At 35.4% G+C, this 20,734-nt stretch overlaps 1 protein-coding gene across 1 annotated transcript in view; it reads right to left on the bottom strand.

Annotated features, from left to right (window-relative positions):
* The window catches only part of LOC115423553 (germ cell-specific gene 1-like protein), a 36,923-nt gene extending 27,822 nt beyond the window's left edge, over window positions 1–9,101 (bottom strand). The window contains 1 exon segment of the mRNA XM_030140405.1: window positions 9,056–9,101. The gene's annotated coding sequence lies outside the window, so the exon portion shown is untranslated.
* Between the last annotated feature and the right edge of the window lie 11,633 nt (window positions 9,102–20,734).

Below are 20,734 nucleotides of genomic sequence, written 5' to 3'. Positions count from 1 at the left end.
ACTGACTCTCCTGTGCTCTCTCCTAGTCGGGTTCCCCTCGTGTGCTCCCGACCTGGGCCGTAACGAGGTTCACTTAAGATCCGAAGCCGAGACGATTCCCCATCTCAGTCCAGCTGAAGATACATTCATTACCATTCTGTGTGAACCTGTTACTCTGATTATTTCTAATAAATCCATTTTAATTGTACTCCTGTCTGAGGGTCTTGCATCTGGGTCCAGTACTCGTACAATCTGTCCTAACAGTACGATGTGAAGTTTTTTTTTCATTGTGAACTTGAACACTGCGCTGCCGTTGTTGTGTTCATGTCACGTTGTAGTTTGTGGTGGGGTCGGGGTCCTTCCATCTGGACCCACTTTACATGTAGGACCTTCTGCTTGGACAGGTGTTCTAATGCTTTTTATCGAGTTGGACGTCGGAAACGTCCCACCTCCAGCACTTTGGAATGCAGTGTTGTGGTGTGTAGTGGTGACTGAGCCTTCCAGTTTCCTTTGAGGACCTTTTTAAAAGGACCCTAGTTTGGTTTCAGCCCTTTTCCTTGGGTTTGCTGTTGTTTTGTTGGTTTCCCAACTTGCAACCCCAGTCCATATTCTGTTGGATTCTGTTTAAAGGGGAAACATAATAAGACTAAAAACAAAAACCTAAGCCCCAGAGCTTAAAAAAAAAAAAAAAAAAAAAGATTTATAGACTTTACGAAGTGACAAGAGAAAAACAGAAATATCATGGCGAAAAACACAAAACATGTAAAAAAACAAAACAGAAAACCTAAAGATGTTTTGTTTTGCTGCTTCCACACAAACTTTTCAGACCAACTATTCTTTTATTCTGGAAAATGAGCAACGATGTAAAAATGTAAAGACAAGTGTGAAATAATTAAAGATGGAATAGATTTAAGTAATAAAACTTAAATGAAATAAAAAAAAAACTTTAATCTTCAAACCATTGTTCATCTTCTACAGTTGAGACAGAAATAGTGACAAGTGTTTGGGAAATTCTAGGTGAATGTCCTCAAATCCAACCTGCAGAAGTCACTAAACAGATCTGATGTTAAAATAAATCAAATAAATAAATACAGTGGGCCTCCTGTTGGAGGTTTTTGGCAGATAAACTGTCTGTTTATTTGATGTGACTGTCGCCACAGATTAGATTTTAATAAACGTTCACTCTCTGGTTTCTCGTTAGACGTGGCTTTAATTTCCAACCAGTCGACGGGAACGAACTCCAGGAGCATAAAACGCCTGAGAGGGAAACGAATAAAGCAACAATATTCAGCCCAATAATTTTTCAGCCTGTTTATGTCTGTGTGAATATGTATCAGGAGACGGAGCAGACTGAGATTCATTAAACTGAGGACGTAAATAAAATGTGTTTTTGAGGGATTAAGCAGCAGCAGCAGCAGCAGCAGCAGCACTGACACCAGGAAGGAGCTGAGTGGATCTAATTACACAGAATGGATGAGCCTCTTCTGTCTGTCATACACTTACATACAATGAGGAGCTGCTTTAGTCACTGTTTCCATGTTAAGAAACTAATTTTTTTTTATGTTTATTTTTTGATATAATAAGGAGCTGCTTTTTTCAGCGTTTCCATGTTAAGAAACTAAATTTAATCAGATTTACTTCTCAGGAGAACTTCATTAACAGATTATGGATGAATAACTTAAACACAATCAGAAAAGTACTTTAATTCTCTAATGCAATCAGGAAATTAAAGCCTGAACTCATGATACTGTAAGATTTTCACATTAATCGATAAATAATTGACTTTAAAAAGTGGAAAAAGAAAGTCAAAATGAATGAAACTTATAATTAAGTTCCAAAAGAAGAAACAGAAAATACTTTTGTGTTGAAGCTGCAGTTAATGTTCATATTTGGGACGCACTGATACCACTTTTTTCCAGACTGAGTACAAGTACTTCCATTTGAGTACTTGCTGGTACCGATATGGGTACTTAATAATCCCATTCCAGTTGTTGGTTCCTTCTGTAAATGTGCTTTATTGTCGTTGTCATTAGTCTGACTGGAACAAAGTGCTGCTACTGACATTTAACCTTCCTCTTGTGTTGGAGTCGGCACCAACCCATGTTAGGTTTTAAATGCGTAAAAGAACCACATAAAATGTGTTTATTGCATCCAGGCTTTTTGACTTTGTCAGGAACCTCATTTCAACAAAGTAATACAAAACTTTTTTTTTTTTTCACTAAATTATGAAATACTGTGGTTGAAATTATGACCTTTGTGTTGTTAGGGTCGGTTTCAACCCCGTTATAGAAAAATGAGTTTATAAACCAATAATTAGAGCGAAAACTGAAATCCTAAGTGCACTGTCAGTCAACACACTGACAGCCAGCCCCTCTCCCAATCATGTGAGCTTTAAGGGATTCTCATTTTGCCTTGTTATCCAGTTTACCTGCACAAAAACAAAACAAGCAAAGACGGGCACGGCCACACATGTGACGTCAGTTCAGTTTAGAGTTGGTGACTTGCAGAGTGCACATCAAGGGGTATACTGACCAAAAAAAAGGCCAAGATGCTCACACCAAAAATATTAAAACCAATATTTTCATGGATAAGGAAACCTAAGAAGGTAGCCAAGAGATGAAAAACTGATTGGATGATAGATCATTGATTTTTGTGTATTTTACAGCTGATTTAAGACATGGGTCAAAACCAACCCGTTAGCATAAGAGATGGTAACAGAAAGCTAACACAAGAGGAAGGTTCATGTGTTGGAATGAGCGTTTGTCAGTTCATCCACCAGGGGGCGCCACTCTGAATTAACCATACTGGACAAATACCACAAAGAAGAGGAAAGTGTTTTGAAAAGAAGAAAGTCAGTAATAATAAACATGCAGACGACACAGTTGGCCCTTTCGTATACGGTCGTCATGTTCCAGATCTCATCTACACATGTGCACACATCTGTCAGAATGTGTCAGAACGGCAGCGAGTACCAAGTGGAAGAAACGAACAGGCAGGAAAATATTCATGTGAACAGTCGCACAAGTGCACAGTCATTGTATTCTTTCACATTTGAACTTTTATTAATTGAACTATTTTGAAGCTAACAGCCATCCACTCTGTCATAGAAGCATTCAGCGCAGGTCAGAGGCGGGGCAGGACTCTGCCGGTCCAATCAGGACCTAGAGCTGCAGCAGGGGTTGGTCCAACAGTTGTCATTTACTTCACATTCATTCAACTGTAGTCAGAGGAAGCCAGCAATGAGCTCAGCCTTTCTGTAGAATAGATGGGAAAAAGTTCAAATGTCAACAAATACAATGACTGTGCACTTATGCTACTGTTCACATGAGTATATTCCTGCCTGTTCGTTTCTTCCACTTCGTACTCGCCGCCATTCTGACAGATTCTGACAGATTCTGACAGATATGTGCACATGCGTAGATGAGATGTGGAACAGAACGACCACATATGAAAGGGCCAACCGCAGAGATGACAGAGGAAACACTAATGTCACACTAATGTTACTGATGAGGGCAGTTGTCATAAACGTGTCAGTAGTTTTTCTCTAACGCACAGTCTGGAAAAAAACCCTGGAAAACAGATGGAACACACGCAGAGGACGGACAGAACGTTTATACTAAAAACGGTTGATTGTGTAAATCTGACTGTGTGAGGCGACTAAAAAAGTGTGTGAATGGTTTGTATGGATGTTTGGTGTTATTGCAAAAATATACGGAAGAAAAGGTGTGTTACCAAAGCAAAGGAAGTGGATTTAATTTAATTAGTTTGTAAAAAGGGGTGGGAGTTCATTAGTTATACTTCTGCACACTCCTTTTCGAGTGCAGAAAAATTTGGTTTGACCACGTTGTATGGTTCTGTGTGATCTGACGGTTCTGTGTGCAAGAAATAGAACTACACTACTATGAAGAAAAGCAAATAAAAAACTCTATGCATATGAACTCCATATACCAGTATCAGCTACATGGAATATAAATGTATTGTGTGTATGTATAGATACTTTTAAAGTCTGTATTGTATATTAGTTGTATAGTGCACTGTCACTGGACATATATAATCTGTGTACTGACAAAGTCTGTTCTATTCTATTCTATTCTATTCTATTCTGCTCTACAGTTAAAGTGCAGTTGTGGATTTTTATCTAGACTCTTGTGGACCTGCAGAAGGTTACTGGTGTTCTTCTCTGAATTCCACATCCTGTCTGACCTCAGCTGCCTCAAACTGTTTTTATTTTGGTGTGGACTTGGATCTGCCCGAGGAGCAGCTGCATGTTCTAAAAAACAGCAGTGAGCGTTTAAGGCTCAAAGGACGACTCATGAACATATCGCATCCTGGTGTGTGTGAACCAAGGTCGCCGTGTTGGCTGCATCCACCGCTGCTCTTCTTCCAGATGGCATTAACAGATGAAACCATCAGAGAACTTCATTATTAAGTACCTGCTCTGCATGGAGCGGCCAATTACAGGCTACGCCCACATGCAGCAAAAATATTCCCTTTCTTCAGGACGTTTAAGTATTCCTTTAGTGAGCTGCTGGAAATAACCTGAAACTATTCTGTTTGGAGGAAACGGCAACGAGAAGAAGAAAAAAAACAGACGTGTCTTACATGGGAGTGTTTTTATGATCCAAGAGTTTTTGGTATTGACTATTTAACCCTCCGGTATCCAGGTGTGCCTTTTACGCACACTTTGCACTTTGTGTTAAAAAACTTCATATTATTTTTCACAATTTAAATAAGGTTAGAATTCAAAAGTTGTTCATTTGTGCATGATCTTTAAAATTCTGTCCACCAACTCAAATGTGCACATTGTAAACAAAAGAAAATGACCAGACTAGCATCTGTCTGCCAAGTGTGCAGAAAACGCACTATGTTTTCCATCTGATCTGTATGATTAGGACTGAGCTGGATTTACCAAAACAAAATCAAATTAGAGCAGAAAAATAAATCAATATATAATATTTAATAGTTTGATTTATAGGTGTGCATTTTATGCACACTTGGTGACAGATGCTAGTATTTTTGAACATTTGACCTAGCACCAAAAATAATAATGTAAATTAACCAGTGTTGGAGTTAATCACTGACATATGCCAGGAGGAAAAAATCTAATAATATGTGATCCACTTTTTATGGAGTACATTGAAAAAAAATTTTTTTTGTGTTTTTTGCATCAAAAAAAAAAAAAAAGGTTTGTTTCCATTACAAACACGGCACTTAAAGGGTTAAAAATGTGACAATTATTGAGTATTTGGTATTTTTATTTATGGCTCAAGTTGATGAAATAGAAAAAAGTGTAAAAGAATTAAAAACAAACTGCATGAAATTTCTTTTGACATTATTCCACAAGTGTGTGAAACACTTGGTGTTTAGTAAGAGCCTTGGTGGATGGGATACCAGAGGGATAACCCTAATACACAAGGAACTACAAATCTATACAACCTAGATGCTAGTTTTTGTCACTCTCTGAACACTTTTAATAGCTTTCTGACAAAAACAGACCATCACATGCATCTGTATCAGCGTGGCCCACCCTGTCACATGCACCTCAGGTGTAAAGTATGGACATAAACCACTCATTCTAAGGTACTTTCATTTCATTTATTTGTTTCTCCATTAGCTTTAGCTTTAGCTTAGGCTATCACTATTCTTCCTGGAGTCCACACCCAACACAGCTGTCTTTATACTGCAGTACACACATGACCAAAAACACAGAACAAAACTCAAACCGCTAAAAACCATTCATCACAATTACAAAACCAAAACAACATCCATATAATACAGGACCTGCTTCTGTTAACTGGACCTCCCAAAAAGAAGATTTCATCATACTTTGTAAATGGTCAGATATATTTCATAGTTATAATGTAATGTCAACCACCTGAACATTAGCAGACACTGAGCACTGTTTTGCAAATAAACTCTCAGTCATTCTTTAAATAGTTTGACTTGTCCTGTAAATTACTGGGTGTTGTACCTGTGTGTTGGGTTCATGCTGCCTTTTTGTCAGGACGCACTTGGAAAAGAGGTTATCAGTTCTTTCTTTCTTTTTCTTTCTTTCTTTCTTTCTTTCTTTCTTTCTTTCTTTCTTTCTTTCTTTCTTTCTTTCTTTCTTTCTTTCTTTCTTTCTTCCTTCCTTCCTTCCTTCCTTCCTTCCTTCTTTCCTTCCTTTCTTTCCTCCATCAGCTGTACCATAGATACAGCTGTTCTTCCTGGGGTCCGTACAATAATCTTTACAACTTGTCAATGCCAATCACATACAATAGAATCAGACAAAACAATTTTCCCATTCTACACAACGTACAAAAACCAGACACACATACAGACAGGACAGCTCCTTTAGGTCAGCAGCGGTATAATACAGTACATATTAGGGCTGTGCAATTAATCGAAATTCAATTATGATTTCGATTATTACACACAACGATTACAAAAATTATGTAATCGAGAAAAAACGATTATTAATTTTGAGTCGTTTTAATTCACGCGCACACAAGCTACCATGAGCTGCTCTGCCCCGCCCCCCTCTAAGCTACTGCTGCTGCTAGCCGGCAGGTCCACCCCAAGAGGACAGTTGTACCTAGCAGTCTGGAAAAATGGCAGGAGAATCCCAGCAGAAGTGCTTGGTAAACAAAAAAGGCAAGTCCAATTCAATTGTATGGAATCACTTTGGGTTTGATGAAGAAGACGAAGAGCAAAAACACATCACGTGCAAAAAGTGTTTGGTAGTTGTGTCCGCACCGACCGCTAACACAACAAACCTTTGTAACCATCTAAAGTTGAACCACCGCCACCTTTATCATAATCTTATGAAAAACTAAAACACATAAAAACAACTTCGTCCGCAATGCAATCTTCAGTTTCCGAATCTCTTTACGCTGTAACTCCCGTATTAACCTAACCCTAACCTGTTTAACCCTAACGTACATACTCTAGATGGCTGATGTATACAGAAGGCCTGAACTGAAACCTCACAGCACGCCACTGAATTTATTATGTTTCATACTACATTGAACATACTTGAATTTATAATTTGCACTTTACGTGAGCTTTTTTTTTATTTTTTTATTATTGCTACTGTTCTATGGCAAGTCTATAGCAGTTTAATTCCAGTGCACTATTTATTTACAAAAGGAAACATACTTGAATTTACAGTACACTTATTTGCATTCAAAGATTTTTTTGTTTCATACAAAAGTGAACATACTTTGTTTTAGTGGTTAAAAGCTTTATTTATGTTTAAAGAGAATATTTTACATTGCTTTGCAAGAAAAAAATAAACAACTTTAAGGTTAATAAATAATCGTTTTTAATAATTGTGATTTCAATTATTGCTAAAATAATCGTGATTATTTTTTTTCCCTATAATCGAGCAGCCCTAGTACATATATTTAATTAACCCAGGTTTCAATCATCTATGGTCAATAGATGTTTTTCACTGATTTCTTAAATTTCCTTTGACACTTTTCTTGTGTGTTGTGTTCCAGTCGTTTGTTCCATTCTTCCATTCCTCTGTTTATTTCCATTCTTTTCACTGCATTTGTTCTTGTTTGGGCCTGTGTTAAATTCCCTCTGGTTGTCCGTCTGGTTGCACAGCTCTGTCTATCTGAACTAAAACAAACATTTTTGTACAAGATGGATGTTTTTTTTGTTCTAATAATATTTCTAAAGAAAACCAGTCATCTTTTTTTAACACAGAGTCAGTTCCAGTGGTTCTGCATCTCAGTAACATTTGTTCTGTAGACACACTGTAATGCAGTACGAGCAGCTCTATTTTGTACAATTTGAAACTTTTGAATATTTTGTAGTGTTGTATTTGAGCGTACTGCTGCACAGTAATACAGCACTGACAGTACTAAGGACTGAAGCACCAGTTTAGTTCGACTGGTGGCATAAAAGCTGCACAGGTTTGACCACACAAACAGCGTTTCCATCTTGGTCATCATATTATCGATCTGTTTAGTCCAAGATGCTTTATTATCTAACAGAACTCCCAGTAATTTTGTTTCTTGAACTTGTTTCACAGATATTTGATTTAATGATGAGGTTCAATCCAGGCTGATGATGTAGAGTAAGAGTGGAGCCAAATATAAAAGTGTTGGTTTTTAATACATTAAGAAGCAGCTTATTTTTCCAGATCCATTCACTCACAGATTTCAATTCCTGCTGAAGGCACAGATGTAACTGCAGACATGTGGGTGCATGGGTAAATAAAGGGCAAATAAATAAATATATAACTCTTTGCACTTTGCGTTAAAAAACTTCATATTATTTTTCACAATTTAAATAAGGTTAGAATTCAAAAGTTGTTCATTTGTTCATGATCTTTAAAATTCTGTCCACCAACTCAAATGTGCACATTGGAAACAAAAGAAAATGAGCAGACTAGCATCTGTCTGCCAAGTGTGCAGAAAACGCACTGTTTCTAACATTTGATCTGTATGATTAGGACTGACCTGGATTTACAAAAATAAAATCAAATTAGAGCAGAAAATAAATCAGTATATAATATTTAATAGTTTGATTTATAGGTGTGCATTTTACGCACACTTGGTGACAGATGCTAGTATTTTTGAACATTTGACCTAGCACCAAAAATAATAATGTAAATTAACCAGTGTTGGAGTTAATCATTGACATATGCCAGGATGAAAAAATCTAATAATATGTGATCCACTTTTTATGGAGTATGTTGAAAGAAAAATATTTTTTGTGTTTTTTGCATCAAAAAAAGGTTTGTTTCCATTACAAACACGGCATTTAAAGGGTTAAAAATGTGACAATTATTGAGTATTTGGTATTTTTATTTACAGCTCAAGTTGATGAAATAGAAAAAAGTGTAAAAGAATTAAAAACAAACTGCATGAACATTTTTTATTCCACTAGTGTGCATAAAAGGCACACTTACATACCAGAGGGTTAAACTCTTTAAGGGAAAATGAGCTCCTGAAAACACTTGGAGCGTCTGGAAAAGAGACGTTATGGAAGAGTTTCTGATTTTTGCAGTGTTTTCCGTGGGCCTGGTGAACAGGTGGGGAGCAGCAGGGAGCAGCGGCGGCGCTTAATGACGCTCATTACTCACCTCTCTCCGACGCCGGGGCCAGATCAATGAAGCTCCGACACTTCTCACCTGAGGGGGAGGAGGGGGAGTGGGGGGGGGGATATAAAGAGGGGGAAAAGAGGAAGGAAAAGGTGAAGAATGCAAGGTGAGACAATCTGAGCGAGGACAGAAGACAATAAAAACAGTACGAGACGATGGAGACGAATGAACGCGCCAAAACAAGACACCAAAGATGTAAAGCAGGGGCGTCGAACATACGACCTGTGGACCACAACTGGCAACAAAGAGTCCAATCAGCCCAAAGGATGGATTTAGAAAAAAATACACTGAAAATATTACATTATTTTAGTTCAGATTCCACATACAGACCAATTTAATCTACACTGTAAAAAAAAACAACAACAGAAAACATAAAAAAACAGTATTATTCCAGCAGCAGGGGCGCCGAAAAACTATTAATTACCTGCGCTGTGAAAAAAAAAAAAAAAAAAAAAAAAAAGTAAAAAACAGCATTATTCTAGCAGCTGGGGCGCCGAAAAAACTACTGTTAAATAACAGAAAATAACCATCTCATAAAAATATGGTAATTTTCCATAATTCAAATACAGTTTTTTGCCCTAACTTTACATGAGATTTTACATATTATTTTGACTTTTAATGTTTAATAAAGAATATTTACATGTATTAAAACAATCCAATTGCCTATAAATATATATATAAATAATTTTCAGTGAGACTCAGTTGTCCAATCCACTGATAAAAACTGTATTTGGACAGTTTATCAGTGCTTATACATGTTCTACATTCACAAAAATACATTTATTCAACAGTTTTGTTGTGAAACCTCCTGTAATTACACAAGATATTTGTCAATGAACAAACAAGTCTGGTTCAACTGACAGAACTAATACTTCTGTTACCGTTAACTGTCAGTAATTTTATCTCATTTTATTTTATTTTTTTTGCAGTATTAAACTTTAAATTAACAGTTTAATCTCATAAATAGAAAAGAAATATTAGTGAAATTATAATACATTTGCAAATGTATTTTAGTATTTTTTCGGCACCCCTGCTGCTGGAATATTACTGTTTTTTTTTTTTTCCTTTTTTTTTATTTTTTTTTACAGTGTATGTGTCTGAATTTGCGTGGTTGAAAAGATTTAATGTTTTATATTAAAGTAAAACAAATAAAAAAACTTGAATTTGTCATTATTTATAGACATTTATGTTATTATTTTACTTGAGGTCAAATGTGGAACCTGAGGGTAAATGAGTTTGACTCCCTGGTGTAAAGCGAGCGTCGGTCTCATAGTTAAAACAGTGAAAACACAACATAATACTGACACAGCGCTTATGAAATCCTCTGTGTATTTTCCCAAACTTTATAGATTTTCTGCAGTAAAATGACAGAATAACAGGCTGCAATCACCAGTGATAAACAACAGCAGCCTCCTCGACACACACCTCCCAGCAGATCCAAACATCCACGGCACAAACAACCGTAATAAATGAGACCGACAGGAAGGTGACGGTACCAACAAATGGAGAGGAATCCCATGGGAGGAACTGTGTGGAGGTGTGGAGTCGGAAAAGCACCGTACGCTCGTAATGTGTTCGACAAAAAAAAAAAAAAAAAGGCTGAAGCCCTGAGGTTTGGCTGTGGTTCACTACGGTTCACAGACACCTCCAAGAAGAGACTGAGTGAAGGTTTGGTTTCATCACCACTATCATTGGGCCTTTTGTCTGAACATTTTAACCCAAAAACTATTTTTATGGCGACTTCCACATGAGTTTTTCTCTGCATTTAACCTTTTATAAAGTCATGTGTCACCATTTATTATAATATGATGCTCATGTTTTTACTGTGTTTAATGTACTGACCATACAGATGTGTAGTAAAGCTCAGTATTAATTCAAAGCGTTTATCAAAACAGAGAAAAATGGGACTTTTTCAGCATTAATTGAACATAAAAACAGGAGTTATTGATCCAACTCCATGGGTTTGACTGGTGAATCAATGTTGTAGAAGATGTCGGTGTTTCCATGGTAACTACAGAGCCTCTGAACATCCAAATTTATCACCATTCATTATAATATTGTCCTTTGCATTTTACCTTTTTAGTGTAAATCATGTATTTTCCTATATTTGAGCTTTTACGGACATCTACATGATCAGTTAGTTACAGTAAATTCAAAGGTGATTATATCAGAGCAGAGAAATGGGAAGAAAAGGGACTTTTTTTTTTTTTTTTTTAGAAAAATATCATGAACTGAACATAAAAATAAACATTTCCATTCACTGTCATTGATCCAACTCCATGGGTTTGACTGGGGAACCAGTGTTGTAGAAGATGACGGTGTTAACTATGGAGCCTCTGAACGTCCAAATATGGTCATATCTGATGAATGTGAAAAGATGAAGAACTGTATTTTACACCAATTATTGACATGTATTGATATGATTAATGATTGATAAATTATTTAATATTAGATAGATTTATTTAATGTTTGTTTTGATCGTTCCATGTTTTCTTTTCTGTCTGTTTTAGTCACATGATACACACAGGAGTTAGTACACTGTAAAAAAAAAAATCTGTCATTTAACAGAATTTTCACTGTTTATTTGACAGATTTTTCCTGTATTTTTCAGATAGAGGAAAATATCAATGAAATGACACAAACAGACTGTGATTTTACATGTCAAATGGAAAAGAACAGGAAAAAACTGGAACTGTCAATAACCATAATATTTCCATTTTTTAAAAGAATTTTTTTTCTTTTTTCATATAAAAATACAGTTAAAATACATTTGTGAATGTATCGTAATTTCACAAATATTTCTTTTCTATTTATGAGATTAAACTGTTAATTTAAAGTTTAACTGTAAAAAAATAATAAAAGATAAAATTACTGACAGTTAACGGTAACAGAAGTATTAGTTCTGTCAGTTGAACCAGACTTGTTTGTTCATTGACAAATATCTTGTGTAATTACAGGAGGTTTCACAACAAAACTGTTGAATAAATGTATTTTTGTAAATGTATAACATGTATAAGCACTGATAAACTGTCCAAATACAGTTTTTATCAGTGGATTGGACAACTGAGTCTGACTGAAAATTATTTATATATATATATATATATATATATATATATATATATATATATATATATATATATATATATATATACATATATATTTATAGGGAATTGGATTGTTTTAATACATGTAAATATTCTTTATTAAACATTAAAAAGTCAAAAACATATGTAAAATCTCATGTAAAGTTAGGGCAAAAAAACTGTATTTGAATTATGGAAAATTACCGTATGTTTATGAGATGGTTATTTTCCGTTAACAGTATTTTTTTGGCGCCCCTGCTGCCGAAATAATACTGTTTTTGTTTTTTTTTGTTTTTTTGTTTTTTACAGCGTACTTGATTGCATAACCATTGTTTTGATGACTTTTCATGGTTTCTTTTTGTATATTTTAAACCCATTCCCTGTTTGAGGACGACAGAGGCTGAGCTTAGGACGATAAAAGAATGTTTTTGGATGAAGTTCAGGCTCATGTTGGGATAAAGTATGAATATTCACAGAGAAAGGAGATTTAAGTCAGCGATGAACTGATGAAAAGGAGATTAAATGATGAAAACTACAGTAAGACACAGTTTTGTATTTTTCAGTGTTTATCTGTAACAGTGTGAACCGTCAGAACAGGAGGATGGAGTCAGGAAATGTAAGGCTAAACAGACAGGACATGGAGGGTACGAGGCTCCCAGGTGAAACTAATCCCAGTCAAATAGTCCTTCCAGTTGAAAATCCTCAGATGAGACTTTAAACACTATCGACAACAGCTGTCCAGTAAAACGTCCCATTAATTGGACTGAGAGGACGGCCTGTGAAGTACAAATTAAAACCCTACCTTCATGTTTCACAGTCTCCACATCACATTAATATGACTGAAAAACGTCCTTCAAAGGCCGACTTCTGTCTTGTACACCTTGAAAACATTTGCCACAGTAATGAATCCATAAAAAACAACAGACACCAACTTGACAATACTGATGCTGAATTATCAGTCTATTAGTGCACTGTAAAAAAAAAAAAAAATCTGTAATTTAACAGAATTTTCACTATTTGACAGACTTTTCCTGTATTTTTCAGATACAGGAAAATATCAATGAAATGACAAAAACAGACTGTGATTTTACATGAAAAATAGAAAAGAACAGGAAAAAACTGGAACTGTGAAGAACCAGAACATTTCCATTTTTTAAAAGAATTTTTTTTCTTTTTTCACAGAAAAATACAGTTAAAATACATTTGCAAATGTGTCATAATTTCACTAATATTTCTTTTCTATTTGTGAGATTAAACTGTTAATTTAAAGTTTAATACTGTAAAAAAATATACACACACAGGGTGGGGAAGCCAAATGTACACTGAACATTTAGTTGTTTTTTCTCAGCAGACACTGCGTCAGTTGTTTTGAACCCAAACATATACTGATGTCATAATCATACCTAACACTATTATCCATACCTTTTCACAAACTTTGGCCCATATGAGTAATCAGGAAAGCAAACGTCAAAGAGTGTGTGATTTGCTGAATGCACTCGTCACACCAAAGGAGATTTCAGAAATAGTTGGAGTGTCCATAAAGACTGTTTATAATGGAAAGAAGAGAATGACTATGAGCAAAACTATTACCAGAAAGTCTGGAAGATACTATTAAAGAAGAATGGGAGAAGTTGTCACCCCAATATTTGAGGAACACTTGCACAAGTTTCAGGAAGCGTGTGAAGGCAGTTATTGAGAAAGAAGGAGGACACATAGAATAAAAACATTTTCTATTATGGACATTTTCTTGTGGCAAATAAATTCTCATGACTTTCAATAAACTAACTGGTCATACACTGTCTTTCAATCCCTGCCTCAAAATATTGTACATTTTGCTTCCCCACCCTGTATGTATATAAAACCAGATAAAATTCCTGACAGTTAACGGTAACAGAAGTATTTGTTCTGTCAGTTGAACCAGACTTGTTTGTTCATTGACAAATATCTTGTGTAATTACAGGAGGTTTCGCAACAAAACTGTTGAATAAATGTATTTTTGTGAATGTATAACATGTATAAGCACTGATAAACTGTCCAAATACAGTTTTTATCAGTGGATTGGACAACTGAGTCTGACTGAAAATTATTTATATATATATTTATAGGGAATTGGATTGTTTTAATACATGTAAATATTCTTTATTAAACATTAAAAAGTCAAAACAAATATGCAAAATCTCATGTAAAGTTAGGGCAAAAAACTGTATTTGAATCATGGAAAATTACCGTATGTTTATGAGATGGTTATTTTCCATTATTTTACAGTACTTTTTCGGCGCCCCCGTTGCCGGAATAATACTGTTTTGTTATTTTTATTTTTTTTTTTTTACAGTGTGTCTTTAATGTCTTTTTTGTGACCATAAATATAAATGTTAGTGTGTGGTGAATATTTCTGAGTATTTCTTTCATTTTCAGTGTAAATACGTTGCCATGGCTGTGAAATAAAATCCTCTTAGTTCAGTTCAGTGTAAATGAGGGCAGTTTTCGGTGGTGCTGGGTCCTACACTGGTGTGTGTTGGTGTTGCAGGTGCTGTTCCACACAGTGTTCACAACCTCAGTCTGGTTCAGTTCTGCTGCTGCAGTCGCACACACACGTCACAGATCAGCAGCTGGAACCCCAGCAATAAGTCACAGTCCACAGTGTCAACCACAGAGGGAGGAGCCATCTGTAAGTGGAGCAGGCCACGCCCACCAAAGACACACAACTAACACACAGCTAACACAACTAACACAACTAACACACAGCTAACACAACTAACACACAGCTAACACAACTAACACACAACACAGCTAACACAACTAACACACAACTAACACACAGCTAACACAACTAACACACAGCTAACACAACTAACACACAACTAACACACAACTAACACACAACACAGCTAACACAACTAACACACAACTAACACAACTAACACACAACACAACTAACACACAGCTAACACAACTAACACACAGCTAACACAACTAACACACAACACAACTAACACAACTAACACACAACACAACTAACACACAACTAACACAACTAACACACAACTAACACAACTAACACACAACACAACTAACACAACTAACACACAACACAACTAACACAACTAACACACAACTAACACAACTAACACACAACACAGCTAACACAACTAACACACAACACAACTAACACAACTAACACACAACTAACACAACTAACACACAACACAACTAACACACAACACAACTAACACACAACACAACTAACACAACTAACACACAACTAACACACAACTAACACAGCTAACACACAACTAACACAGCTAACACACAACTAACACAACTAACACACAACTAACACAACTAACACACAACACACAACTAACACAGCTAACACACAACACACAACTAACACAGCTAACACACAACTAACACAACTAACACACAACTAACACACAACACAACTAACACAACTAACACACAACTAACACAACTAACACACAACTAACACAACTAACACACAACACAACTAACACAACTAACACACAACACAACTAACACAACTAACACACAACTAACACAACTAACACACAACACAGCTAACACAACTAACACACAACACAACTAACACAACTAACACACAACTAACACAACTAACACACAACACAACTAACACACAACACAACTAACACAACTAACACACAACACACAACTAACACACAACTAACACAGCTAACACACAACTAACACAGCTAACACACAACTAACACACAACACAACTAACACAACTAACACACAACTAACACAACTAACACACAACTAACACACAACACAACTAACACAACTAACACACAACACAACTAACACAACTAACACACAACACACAACTAACACACAACTAACACACAACACAACTAACGCAACTAACACACAACACAACTAACGCAACTAACACACAACTAACACACAACACAACTAACACAACTAACACACAACTAACACACAACACAACTAACACAACTAACACATAGCTAACACAACTAACACAACAAACACACAACACAACTAACACAACTAACACAGCTAACACAACTAACATACAACACAACTAACACAACTAACACAGCTAACACAACTAACACACAACACAACTAACATAACTAACACACAACACACAACTAACACACAACTAACACACAACACAACTAACGCAACTAACACACAACACAACTAACGCAACTAACACACAACTAACACACAACACAACTAACACAACTAACACACAACTAACACACAACACAACTAACACAACTAACACATAGCTAACACAACTAACACAACAAACACACAACACAACTAACACAACTAACACAGCTAACACAACTAACACACAACACAACTAACACAACTAACACAGCTAACACAACTAACACACAACACAACTAACACAACTAACACACACAACTAACACACAACACACCTAACACACAACACAACTAACACACAACACAACTAACACACAACACACAACTAACACACAACTAACACAACTAACACAGCTAACACACAACACACAACTAACACAGCTAACACACAACTAACACAGCTAACACACAACTAACACAACTAACACACAACACACAACTAACACAGCTAACACACAACACACAACTAACACAGCTAACACACAACTAACACAACTAACACACAACACAACTAACACATAGCTAACACAACTAACACACAACTAACACACAACACACAACTAACACACAACTAACACATAGCTAACACAACTAACGCAACTAACACACAACACAACTAACACAACTAACACAACTAACACACAACACACAACTAACACACAACTAACACACAACTAACACACAACACAACTAACGCAACTAACACACAACACAACTAACGCAACTAACACACAACTAACACACAACACAACTAACACACAACTAACACACAACACAACTAACACAACTAACACACAACACAACTAACACATAGCTAACACAACTAACACACAACTAACACACAACACAACTAACACAACTAACACATAGCTAACACAACTAACACAACAAACACACAACACAACTAACACAACTAACACAACTAACACACAACACAACTAACACACAACTAACACACAACACAACTAACACAACTAACACACAACTAACACACAACACAACTAACACATAGCCAACACAACTAACACACAACACAACTAACACAACTAACACATAGCTAACACAACTAACACAACAAACACACAACACAACTAACACAACTAACACAACTAACACACAGCTAACACAACTAACACACAACACAACTAACACAACTAACACACAGCTAACACAACTAACACACAACACAACTAACACAACTAACACAACTAACACACAACACACCTAACACACAACACAACTAACACACAACACAACTAACACAACTAACACACAACTAACACAACTAACACACAACACACAACTAACACAGCTAACACACAACTAACACAGCTAACACACAACTAACACAACTAACACACAACTAACACACAACACACAACTAACACAGCTAACACACAACACACAACTAACACACAACTAACACAGCTAACACACAACACACAACTAACACAGCTAACACACAACTAACACAACTAACACACAACAGACTCGTCTTTAACTGGAGGAGGCTGACACCCACCGCAGACACACAACACACAACTATCCCCCAGCAAACAGTACAACAAACACACAACTAACAACACAAATGACAGATGCACAACAAACGACACAAACAACCCAACACACTACACACGACACACAAACAACAAACAGCTCATATCCAGTACATGTGTGGAAACAGTACAAACAACACAACTAACACACACAACACACTCATCCTGACCACAGACACAACACACACACAACACACACACACAAGTATAAAAGTTTTCATCTGTCAGAACCTTCAAGATTCAACACACACTTTAGTCCAGTTTAATGTGTAGTGTGTGTTGGAAATGTGAACACACACACACACACACACACACACACACACACACACACACACACACACACACACGAAGCCTTTGTGTTGCAGAAAATACACATTCTTCTTCTATAAATTCTTTTCTGGAAGGTGTTTCCCTGTTTTTGTTTTTTTTGTTTGTTTTTTATGTTTCCGTTTTTTTTTTATGTTTCCCTGTTTTTTTTTTTTTATGTTTCCCTGTTTTTTTTTTTTTTTTTTTATGTTTCCCTGTTTTTGTTTTTTTTATGTTTCCCTGTTTTTGTTTTTGTTTTTTATGTTTCCCTGTTTTTTTTTTTTTTTATGTTTCCCTGTTTTTGTTTTTTTTTTATGTTTCCCTGTTTTTTTTGTTTTTTATGTTTCCCTGGTTTTTGTTGTTTTTTATGTTTCCGTTTTTTTTGTTTTTTATGTTTCCCTGTTTTTTTTTTGTTTTTTGTGTTTCCGTTTTTGTTTTTTTTTTCCCTGTTTTTGTTTTTTTTTTTGTTTCCCTGTTTTTGTTTTTTTTTCTGTTTCCCTGTTTTTGTTTTTTTTCTGTTTCCCTGTTTTTGTTTTTTTTTTATGTTTCCCTGTTTTTGTTTTTTTTTGTTTCCCTGTTTTAGTTTTTTTGTTTGTTTGTTTTTTATGTTTCCGTTTTTTTTTTTTATGTTTCCGTTTTTTTTTTTATGTTTCCCTGTTTTGTTTTTTTTTATGTTTCCCTGTTTTTTTTTTTTTTTTATGTTTCCCTGTTTTTATTTTTTTTTGTTTCCCTGTTTTTGTTTTTTTGTTTGTTTGTTTTTTATGTTTCCGTTTTTTTTTTTTTTTATGTTTCCCTGTTTTTGTTTTTTTTTTATGTTTCCCTGTTTTTGTTTTTTTTATGTTTCCCTGTTTTTGTTTTTTTTTAATGTTTCCCTGTTTTTGTTTTTTTTTTATGTTTCCCTGTTTTTGTTTTTTTTTTATGTTTCCCTGTTTTTGTTTTTTTATGTTTCCCTGTTTTTGTTTTGTTTTTTATGTTTCCCTGTTTTTGTTTTGTTTTTTATGTTTCCCTGTTTTTTTTTGTTTTTTTTTTATGTTTCCCTGTTTTTTTTTGTTTTTTATGTTTCCCTGTTTTTTTGTTTGTTTTTTATGTTTCCCTGTTTTTTTTTGTTTTTTATGTTTCCCTGTTTTTTTTTTTTTTTTTTTTTATGTTTCCCTGTTTTTTTTTTTTTTTTTTTTATGCTTCCCTGTTTTTGTTTTTTTTTTATGTTTCCCTCTCTTAGTGCCGGGTGGCTAAAACAGACCCAAAAACACACATTCATGACTGAGGCCTTTCAGGCTGCAGTGCATCATGGGTAATGGTGTGTGCACATAATCCAGATCATGGTAGTCTCTAATCGCCGCTGTGACATGTTTGGACGCTTCAGTTTCAGCCTCTTCAGCGTTCACAGAGTGTGAGGTGTCGAAATAAAACTAAACTAACTTTAACACAGTTGAACTCAGATGAAGTTCATCCATAAAAACAGCTGAATGTGATGGTAAATAAATAAACCTCCAGAGGAAAACAGAATCAGAAAAAGGTCCGTAAACATAGAGATCAAATCCTAATAAAGAAAATGAAACAGTGTTTAATTATGAATTTAATTTAATTATTGAATTTAAAGTCATTCAGTGAAACCAGAGCTGATGAACAGTTCAGTCACAGACACATGAACTGTTTGTTCTATTCTTAAATTCTCCTCGTTTATCTTTGAGATAAATGTCCTTTTGTTTCTCCTGACCACTGTTCCTCTTTTATTATTGTCCGTATTAATGTTCATTCTTATTTCCTATTAAATCCCTCTGTTATGGGAGTAAATGTAGATCTGATGTGGATCTTTTCTGATCATGTTAACTCTTTAAATAAATAAATCTGGCACCTAAAGGGTTAAACTGATCCATACGAGGTCACAGATTCGAAGGACTGTGGTCTGAGAAGGAAGAAGAGTTTCAGATTTTATTTCCTGTGTTTTTGTGTTTTTAGTTTTGACTTTCATCATCACTCTTGATCTACAACCCTGCTACCTTCATTAATTTAGTATTAAATTAAAATGTGTTTATTTTAACAACATGTTTTTGGGTAAATCACTAAAACGTGCTCGTTGTCCACTTCTGTTATTACTATAATTCACTGGTTCCTAACCTTTTTTCCTTACCCCGCCACTGAAGCTGTCCTGTCCTTCACTAAAACCAAAGTTACAGTAACTCTTGACTTTGTTTTTTGATACTGGTGAGTAATCGGCATTTTCCTGACCTGGTGTTTCTACAGCACAGAACCTGCACAGGGTCAGAGGAATGTCAGAACGGTTTTCATACAGTTTGTTTTGAACTTTTTTTTTTTTTTTTTTTTAAATTTTAATGATTTCATGAATTTCATGATTTTGGTGATATGGTGACACACTGACAACAGGAAAAAAAACAACTCTAAATTCTGCATCTGACCTGACGACTGTTCCTCTGGCTGTGGGGGTCACAAAGTTTCAGAGGTCAAGGGGGCGTGGCTACTAAATAGCTTTGATAGTTTTGGACAAATTATGTTTTGAGTGGGTTCATCCAG

This window comes from Sphaeramia orbicularis, chromosome 8 (genome assembly GCF_902148855.1).
Source record: "Sphaeramia orbicularis chromosome 8, fSphaOr1.1, whole genome shotgun sequence".
NCBI lineage: Eukaryota > Metazoa > Chordata > Actinopteri > Kurtiformes > Apogonidae > Sphaeramia > Sphaeramia orbicularis.
The sequence above is the reverse complement of the archived record's forward strand: the minus strand, read 5'-3'. Positions and strand labels throughout refer to the sequence as shown.